This window comes from Notamacropus eugenii, chromosome 3 (assembly GCF_028372415.1).
Source record: "Notamacropus eugenii isolate mMacEug1 chromosome 3, mMacEug1.pri_v2, whole genome shotgun sequence".
NCBI lineage: Eukaryota > Metazoa > Chordata > Mammalia > Diprotodontia > Macropodidae > Notamacropus > Notamacropus eugenii.
The window spans coordinates 393,353,167-393,364,086 of NC_092874.1; positions in this window are offsets into that span (position 1 = coordinate 393,353,167).

Sequence of the window (10,920 nt, forward strand, 5' to 3'; positions counted from 1 at the left end):
CAGTGGGAGGAGTAAAAAATTCAAAGTCAACACTCTTGGGGAGGGAAAGGATCAAAAGACAGAATAGAAGCAATGGGGGGCAGGATAGGATGGAGGGAAATATAGTTAGTCTTACACAACATGACTATTATGGAAGTCATTTGCAAAACTACACAGATATGGTCTATATTGAATTGCTTGCCTTCCCAAAGGGAATGAGTGAGGAGGAAGGGATGAAGAGAAGTTGAAAGTCAAAGTTTCAGGAACAACTGTTGAGTATTGGTCTTGCTACTAGGAAATACAGGTAATGGGGTATAGAAAGTTATCTGACCCTACAGGACAAAAGAGAAGATGGGGACAAGGGAAGGGAGGGAAGATAGAAGAGAGGGCAGATTGGTGATAGGGGCAATTAGAATGCTCAGTGTTTTGGGGTGGGGGAGGGGACAAATGGGGAGAAAATTTGGAACCCAAAATTTTGTGAAAATGAATGTTAAAAGTTAAATAAATTAATTTTAAAAAATAAAATAAAAATTAGAATGGAGCAAATGGATGACTTCATGAGAAACCAAGAAATAACAAAACCAAAAGAATTAAAAAATAGAAGATAATGTGAAATATTGCATTGGAAAAATAACTGACCTGGAAAATAGATCCAGGAGAAACAATTTAAAAATTATGAGACTACCTGAAAGCCATGATCAAAAAAAGATCCTGGACATTATCTTTTATGAAATTATCAAGGAAGACTGCCCTAATATTCTAGAACCAGAGAGCACAATAAATATTGAAAGAATTCACCAATGACCTCCTGAAAGAGATCCAAAAAGAGCAACTCCTAAGAATATTGTAGCCAAATTCCAGAGTTCCCATGTCAAGGAGAAATATTGCAAGCATCTAAAAAGTAACTATTCAAGTATTGTGGAAATACAATCACATTAACACAATATATGGCAGCTTCTACATTAAGGGATCACAGGGCTTGGGATATGATATTCCAGAAATCAAAGAAACTAGGATTAAAACCAAGAATCACCTATCCAGCAAAACTGAGCATAATCCTTCAGGGGGAAAAAATGGCCATTCAATGTACACAGGACTTTCAAGGATTCTTGGTGGAAAAATCAGAACCAATTAAAAATTTTGACTTTCAAACACAAGAACCAAGGGAAGCAAGAAAAGGTAAACAGGAAATAGAAATCAAAAGGAACTTACTAAATTTGAACTTTTTACATTCCTACATGGAAAGATAATATTTGTAACTCTTAAAACTTTTCTCAGTATTTGGGTAGTTGGAGGGATTATACACAAACACACACACACACACACACACACACTATATATATATATATATATATATATATATATATATATATATATATATATATATATATATATATATATATATATATATATATATATATATATATATATATATATATATATATATACAGAGAGAGAGAGAGATACAGAGACAGAGACAGAGAGAGGGAGGGAGGGAGAGAGGGCACAGGGTGAGTTAAATAGAAAGGGAGAATATCTTAAAAAAACAAAATTAAGGGTGAGAGGAGTATATTGGGAGGAGAAAGGGAGAAATGCAATGGGGTAAATTATCTCTCATAAAAGAGGCAAGAAAATGCTTTTTCATTGAAAGGGAAAATGGAAGAGATGAGAGGCAAAAAGTGAAGCTTACTCTCATCACTTGGCTTAAGAAGGGAACAACATGCACACCCAATTTGGTATGAAAATCTATCTTACACTACAGAAAAGTGGGGGAGGAAGGGATAAGGGGGGATGATAGGAAGGAGGGCAAGTGGGAGGAGGGAATAATTAAAAGTAAACACTTTTGGGGAAGGACAAGGTCAAAAGAGACAATAGAGTAAATGGGGGGCAGGATAGGATGGAGGGAAATATAGTTAGTCTTTCACAATATGAATATTATGGAAGTCTTGAGAAACTACACATATATGGTCTATATTGAATTGCTTGACTTCTCAGTGGGGATGGGTGGGGAGGGAGGAAGGGAGAGAAGTTAGAACTCAGAGTTTTAGGAACAAATATTGAGAATTGTTTTTACATGCAACTGGGAAATAAGAAATACAGGTAACGGGGTAAGGAAATCTATCTTGCTCTACAAGAATAGAGGGAAGGTGGGTATAACAGAAGGGAGGGGAGTGATAGAAGAGAGGGTAGATTGGGGGAATGAGTAATCAGAATGCACTGTGTTTGGGGATGGAGGGAGAGGAGAGATGGGGAGAAAATTTGGAAGTCAAAATCTTGTGGAAAGGAATGTTGAAAACTAAAAATAAATTAATTGATTTCAAAAAAGAAGAGACCTTTACCCCTTACCCCAAGATTTTGGGCCCCATTCATTGAGAGGGAATGATAGGGTGCTTATGATACCAATTGTCCCATCAACCTATATGATGAATACAAAAGAACTTGGGGCCTAATGTAATAGTAATTTAAATGGAAAGATCTTTCTCATTAATTAATAGGCTCAAATGATTTGGAAGCTTGGGTCACATGTGGTGGGAGGAGTTTTTTGAAGTGGCAGAACAGGAAGGGTGGAGTGGAACCAAGAGGAAGTAAGTGGGGTTAGGTCAGGAGATAGAACACAGACCAAATGACACAGGCCAACTGACACAGACCAACTGATACATTGTGATAGTTGGTAGTGAGAAGGCCCTGGCTGAGGGAAAAGAGGTCTGAGAATGGCTTTGCCCTCTGCGGTGAACATGTTTATCATTTTGCTTTCTGGTTCTGGGATTTGGCTTTCTGGTGCTTGAATGAATATTTTTCTTTTGCCTTCTATGTGGAGAGTCTTATATTTCGCGATTAAGAACTACACTGGCATATTCATAGTCATCACCAGTGCTGTGAATACTGCCTTGGCAATAAAACTGTATAAATGCAGCGTTGGTCCTTGGCCTCCTAATTGTTTTCCATTTGATGTTTTTAAAGAATTAAGAGAGCTTGCATAAAAACCAAATGTGTGTGCATTTCTCTCTTATACAATTTTGTTTTGCACAGAGGTTGAAGTAATTCTCCCAAGGTCACATCAAATGTGAATAATTTAATGTCAGCTTCTTCAACAACTTTCTCCATTGCAGGTTAGGAGCAGTGGGTGGGATGATCACATTTCTAAACGACTGCCACCTTTAAAAGTGCCTCTCTTTTTGTGGTGTCCTTGGTGAGAGAGAAAAAAATCTGGATCAAATAATAACCAAAGCTTTTATAGACTTCAGTAAGGCATTTCATGATGAATGTGACCTGTTTCATAACAACATTTATCCTGTCCTTTAAATATATTTAAACCTCTATAAAAAACCTATGGGGGAGGAATATTAAAGGTCTGCCTTAAACCACAGAGAGCAAAGGAAATGAGAGTTAAGCCTTCCATGCAGTCTTTAACCATCCCCCTATGATGTCTGGGTCTTTCAAGATACCTCACCAAAATCCAGGAAAGGAAACATCTGGGTCCAAATACAAACTCCTAGGACATCCAAAGATTTATCAGTATCTCCAGAGAAGCTTCCCATGTATTTATTTTTTGTGTAGTAACAAATTTGGTCCAGCTCCCTTAGGAACCAAGGAGAATTTATTCTGAAATGAGTTTTCATGAAATTGACCTTCAGGACACTACACTTTTCATAAGGTCTCAAGAGTGTGCCAGCCTCTCAGGCCTCTTCTTCCCCTTTAATATGAGCTGTAACAGCCTTGGCCAGATGCCATGATGTGTGGGTAGAAAAAGGGAATGGAATGAATCTCTGGGAAATAACTTCACACTCAGGTTCTCTTTTTCCATCTACTATAATTTCTCATTTTCTCTCTCCTTCAAATTAATAACATCCACCATGTCTCTGGAGTTCTGGCCTCCCAATGGCTTCAGATAACTCTCCTTCATTTTTATCTGGTGATATCCTATTTACATATGAAGAACCTGAGATTTGTCTTCCTTAAAATTCTCTAGAACTTTATAGAATTCCACAGTACTATCATCCAGGAATGCATAGAATGGTAGAATGTTAGCACTATAAGGGATAAGGCCAAATATTTGAGAGAAGTATCAAAATTAGTGTAAAATCAGACTTCTGACTCATATAAGAGATTCTCTGAAATTAAGTATTGGAGTCAAAGAGCTATACATATGCCTTATGCACTTTGGACTCTAGAAAGAATTTAGGATGAGTTCATTATGGAAAAGACCAAATTATGTTTGTATGTTTGTGTTTCTTTAAATCTTGTTATAGATTAGGGAACATATAGAGATCTAAAATCTAGAAGGAAACTTAAGGGTACTCTAATCCAATGTCTTCATTTTATAGATGATGAAACTGAGGATGAGGGATGTGAAGTGGAATTTCCCAAAACATAAAGAAGTAGATAGCACAGTTGAAATTTGAACACAAGTCATCTGGCTCTATATTTAAGACTCTCTTTACTGCCCCACTCTGTCTCCTATTTAAAAATATGTATGGAGAACCAGGCATGCCTATAGTCCCAGATACTTGTAATGCTAGTTCATCTCTTGAACTCAAGTGTTCTGAGCTGCAGTGAGCTAAACCAGGTAGGTGTCTACACTAAGTCTGATATCAATCTGGTGAGCCCCAGAAAGTAAGAAGTTGCGTTGGCAGGACCACCAGGTTGCCTAAAGAGAAGTAAACCAGCCAAGGTCAGAGCAGGTCAAAGTTCCCAATCTGATCAATAATAGGATTGAACCCTTGAGTAACCCTGGTACTTCCAACTTGAGCAAGATGGGGGAAATCAGTCTTTAAAAAATTAAAGATTTATGCATGGGGCTTACTCATCAAGATAGCAAGATGAAAAGATAATATATCAGTTTCCATAGATTGCAGAAAAAGTGAAAGAAAGAGTGCCAAATAATAATTAATAACAAGAAAAATGCTGTAATACAATATTGATTAGAGAGATGCAAATTAAAACAACTTTAAGATATGACCTCACACTTATCAGATTGGGTAAAATGAAAGAAAGGGAAAACAAAAATGCTGGAGGAGTATGGAAAAATTGGGACACTAATGCACTGTTGGTGGAGTTGCAAACTAGTCCAATCATTCTAGAGAACAATTTGTAACTATGCCCAAAGCATTATAAAACCAAGCATGTCCTTTGACACAATAGCACTATTAGTTTTGTACCCCACAGATACCAAACAAAAGGGAAAATGATGTATTTTAACAAAAGTATTTGTAGAGCTCTTTTTGTGGTGGCAAAGAATTGAAAGTCAAAAGGATTCCCATTAGTTGGAAAGGGCTGAATAAGTTGTGATTTATGATGGAATAATATAGAGTTATAAGAAATTAGAGGATGGTTTCAGGAAAACCAGGGAAAACTTCTATGAACTGATGCAAAGTGAACAGAATCAGAACATTGCACACCCTCACAGCAATATTGTAAGAATGTCAACTGTGAAAGACTTAGCTAGTCTGAAGAAGACAATAGTCCAACACAATTCCAAAGGACCATGATAAAAAAATACTATCCACTTCCAGAGAGAGAACCTATGAATGCAGATTGAAGCACACTTAAAAAAAAAACAACTTTATTTTTTTCACTTGTGTCTTCTTTTATAACATGGCTAATTTGAAAATTTGTTTTGCATCACTTCATATATGTAATCAATATCAAATTGGTTGCCTTCTTCAGGAAGGGGGAGTTAGGAGAGAGGGAGAGATTTCAAACTCAAAATTTTGCAAAACTATTGTTTAAAATTTTTATATGTAATTTGGAAATATTTAGCAAAATAAGTAAAAATAGTTTTAAAAAATAAATGACCTAGACAACATGTCAAAAAGACATCATTTCCTTGACCATGAATGGTATAAACTCTCCTATAAAACAGAAAATCATAGCAAAGTGTGTCAGAAAGCAGAATCCAACTATATATTAACAAGAAACACACGTGACACATTAAGATTCATAGAGAGCTTAAATAAAGGACTTGAGCAAAATCTGCCATGTTCTAACTGATTCAGAAAGGCAGAAGTAGCAAATTATGATCTCTGACAAGTTGATGGTATATAGAGACATGATAAAGCATAGGAATAAGTGGACCTTCCTTAAAATGGTAAGTAGTATTTAAATCTAGCATTGTGTGTAATGGAGATATGCGATAGTCTTTTCCAAAAATAACCAGAGCAAAACAAAGGTATTTAATATGCCGCTATTCTTTGATACAATGCCAAAAATGCTAACTGTACCAATAAGAAAAGAAACAAATAGAGGACATGAGCATAGGAAAAAAGGAAACCAAACTACCCTTTGCATACGATAGATGATAACTGAAACACAATATAACTCCAGAAAAGTATCAGGATACAACATAAGCTTACATGAATCATCAACTTTTTGGTAAAATATCAATAAAATACAAGAGTAAGAAATAAAAGAGAATTTTTGGTCAAAATAAATTAAAGGAGGGTGTGGGGAATTGATCAATAAAGGCCCAATCTTTCAAGTACGTGCAATATGTTGTGCCTAGTACCAACCCATGTGCAGACTCAGTGAGCCTGATTCTGAAAATGCATGAGCAAAGAGCCACCTTTTAATTAGCTCCTGGGCAGAAATGAGTATGAACAACAACAAAAACAAAAAAGACTCAAGTCAATGAATGCCTACTATTCCTTGGTGTTAGCAAAGGAAGAACAATTATGGGTCAGCAGGTGGGGACAGATCTCAGATACTTTTAGCTACCTGACCACATGTGGCCATGAATGCTTGATACTTCAATTTCTTTTGCTTCTCTGAGTGTATATTTTTCTTTCCTGACCTTAGGTGAATTAGTATCAGAGATAAAAGGAATAGGTTATAGTCTTGTGAGTATGAAATGCCTAAAGAGACATTAAAAAATCCCTCAGCAACTGGAGCCAGTAACAGGAGTTGATAGTGAGGAATTAGCCCTGAGGAATGACCAGTTTGACCAAGACCAGCAGTGAATTGATCCAGCAGCTGAAAGACTGTGTTCTACAGGTACTGGAGTGATTTTTCCATCATATATGCCATACCTAGTCGTGAACTTGAGGGGTTGAGTCCACTGTCCTCAGGGACCAAGGTATGTAGAAAGGAGTGTGGGACTGTGATTCAGGATATTATTGTAATTTAGTCCTGGCTATACATTCTCAGGAAATATCTCTTTGTAAAAGCTAATTAATGTTAATTGTCTTATTGATTTTGGGGAGATGTCAACTGGTCAATTGATATTGTGAGAAAACATACCAGAGAGGAGCTCATGAGTGACTGTAATAGAAAATCCCACAGGGCAATTAAGTGACACAGTTGATTGAGCTCCAGACCAGAAATCAAGAAGACTCATCTCCCTGAATTCAAATCTGGTTTCAGACACTTACTAGCTGTGTGACCCTGGGCAAATCATTTAACCCTGTTTGTTTCAGTTTCCTCATCTGTAAAATGATCTGGAGAAGGAAATGGCAAACTATGCCAATATCTCTGCCAAGAAAACCCCAAATGGGGTCCTGAAAAGTCAGATGTGACTGAAAAAACAACTCAACAACAGATCTTCAGGGTTGCCCCTGATCCCTAAGAGGAGAGCCACAGCCACTGTGAGTAGAGGATGGAGGAGTAGTCCATAGACTATGTACAACAAACAGAAAATATAAAATCATTAAGAGCTGACCTACTAAGACACACGGGAACTATTTGAATGCAACTACAAAAAATTCTTTATAGAACTACAGAACTAGATAACTATAAAATATTAACTATTCATGAATAGACTGTCAACAAAATAAAAATTACAAGACAACCTAAATTAATTTGCTTTTTCAATAACATAGTCCTCAAACCTCTAAAGGATTACATTATAGGATTTGCAAACATAACCAACAAGACTCAAATTGGGAAAAAATAATGGATCAAAAATTTCAAGGGGAAAAAATTTTTTATAGTGGATAGCAGTAAAGTCTAACAGGACCAAATCTAAACTTGTATTACAAAACAGTATCCATCAAAACTATTTGATGCAGGTTAAAAAAATAAGAAAATTGTCCAGTGAAACAGACTAGGCATACAACATAGAGAAGTAAATTAGCATAGTGTTTGATAAACCTAATGTACCCAAATACTGGGGTAATGGATCACTATTCTACAAAAACTGCTGGGAAAACTGGAAAGTAATCTTATGATTTATATATACTGTCACATAAAAAAACAAATCTGAGGAAGAGAAAAGGAAATATCAGTCACAGTTACAGTTAAACCAGAAAGGAAATAGTTAACTGAGAAAAAAAGCCTTTGTAGCAAGTTTCTCTGATAAAACTCATATCAAAGTTATATAAGAAATGATGATCTCATCATCTCCCATGAATTTAATTACCATCTCTATGCTGATAATTCTCCAATTTTCTTATCCTGCCCCAATCTCTCTTCTGACTGTCTTTCAGGCATCTTGAACTGAATGTCCAGCAGACATCTTAAACACAGTATGTCCAAAATGAAATTCATTTTTGCTCAAAACTCTATCCCCTTCCACCTACCTTCCCTATTGCTACAGAAGGCAACCTGGGGACATCTCCAGTCATCCTGCTCTGTATCTGGCCACTAGACCCAGATGACTCTGGAGGAGAAAGTAAGGCTGGTGACTTTGCACAGCCTCCTTCACTCAAATCTAATTCAATTCCAAGTCATGACACCATCCTTCTGATGTCATGGTCCTCTTTGAGAACAAAGGACAAACTACAAACTGAATAATTGGAGCTGCCCACTGGGGACCCAAGTTGCCAATTTTAGTTGGGTAACTCAGCTCTTCCTCTTCTCTTCTTTTCTCTTCTCTGCTCCTCTCTCCACATGGGGTATCATGGCCTTACATGAGAATGCTCTGCCCAAAGGAAGGTAAATTTTGATGGCTGAAACCCAGCTTGATATCTGGGGGTTTAGTGGCTACATTTCTTTCTTAAAGACCATGTCTCAAACCCAATTCACTCCAGTTCTCATTGATTCGACAACAATAGGTCCCTGCCCAAGCCTCATTTAATGGTTATTTTGGGGGGCCCCTTTGGTTCAGAGTGAATGTAAATAGTAATTGTTTCTCATTTGACCAGCAAATCTGAGAGTCTTCCCTTCCCAGTTTGATTTGTTTTTTTTTATTAAATGGGCCATCCCTTAACTCATGCTTAAAGAACTGTAATCACCAAATGGGCATTGCCTCACTCAAAAGTGAGAACTAGAAATATCTTACCTTTAAAAGGTCAAGGTTGTCCCCTGTATCCTGGGTAATCTCCAGTCCTCCTGATCTATAACTGGCTGCTGGACCCAGATGACTCTGGAGGAGCACGTGAGGCTGGTGACTTTGCACAGCCCTCCATCACTAAATCCAATTCATTTGAAAGTCATGGCATCATCTTCCTGATGTCATGGTCCTCTTTGAGAATGAAGGGTAAACCACGCACAAGATGACAACCCTATCCTCACAATCCCTTAGTCTCAGAACCTAGGAATCATTCTGGATTTCTCACGATCTCTCACCCCTCCAATATCCAAGTTGTTGCCAATTACTATTGATTTCACCTTTCCTACATCTTTCCTATATGTCACCTTTTCTCCTCTGACACTGCCACCATTCTAGTGCAAGTACTCTTCACCTCATGTCTTGATTATCATAATAGCCTCTCCCCACTACAATCCATCCTCCATTCAGTCACTAAAGTGATTTTCCTAAGCATAGGTATAATCATGTTACCTCCCTACTCAATAAACTCCAGGGCTTGCTATCACCACTAGGAACAAGTACAAAATGTTCTGTCTGACATTCAGAATCTAGCTCCCTCCTATCTTCCCAGTCTTCTTAAATCTTAGTCCCCAACACATAGTCTTCAATCCAGCAAAGCTGTCTTCCTGGCTGTTCTACAAACAAGACACGCCATTTTTCAGCTCTCAGAATTTTCTCTGACTGTCCTCCATGCCTGAAATCCTCTCCCTCCATCATTCCACCTACTGACCTCTTTGGCTTCCTTTAAATCCCAACTAAAATTCCACTTTCTACAAGAAGCCTTCTTTAACCCTTCTCAATTCAAGTACCTTGCCTCTGTTAATTATTTCCTACTTATTCTGAATAAAATTTGTATGTTGTCTCCTCCATTAGATTATAAGCACCTTGAGGTCAAGGATTGTCTTTTTCCTCTTTTAGTATTCCCAGCACTTAGCACCATACCTGGCACATAGTAGCTTGACATTTTTTTCTTATTGATCAATTGGTTTCACATATATAAAAACATGAACCATTCCCCAATAGAAAAATGATCAAAGGATATAAACAAGCAGTTCTCAGGGAGATATGCATGCTATCATCAACACTATGAAAAATGCTGCAGATCTCTAATAATTAGAAAAATGCAAATTAAAATAATTCTGAGGTTCTGCCTCACACCCATCAGATTAGAAAAAAGGAGAAAAAAAGGAAAATGATAAATGTTAGAAGAGCTTTTGGAAAATAGGCACATTAATGCTCTATTGGTGTATATGTGAATCTTTTTGGGTAGCAATTTGGAACCATACCAAAAATTCATTGACCCAGCAATTATAAGCTTTATACCCCTAAGATCAAAGAAAGAAGAAAAAGTCCTATATGTAAACAAATATTTCTAGAAACTATGTTTGTTGTAGTTAATAACTGGAGGAAAGGGAGTGTCCATCAATTGGGAAATGACCAAATAAATTACAACATATAAATTTAATATTATTAAGCCATGAAAAATGATGGAAGGGATGATTTTGGGGAAATCCAGGAAGACTTGTATGAATTGATACAGAGTAACAGGAACAGAACCAGAAAAACTATTTATTGGATAACAATATTGTAAGGAAAAACATCTCTGAATGACTAACAAAATTTCATCAATGAGAGGACCAACCACAATTCCATAGGACTGACGAACTATGTCATCCACCTCCTAACAGAGAGGTTAT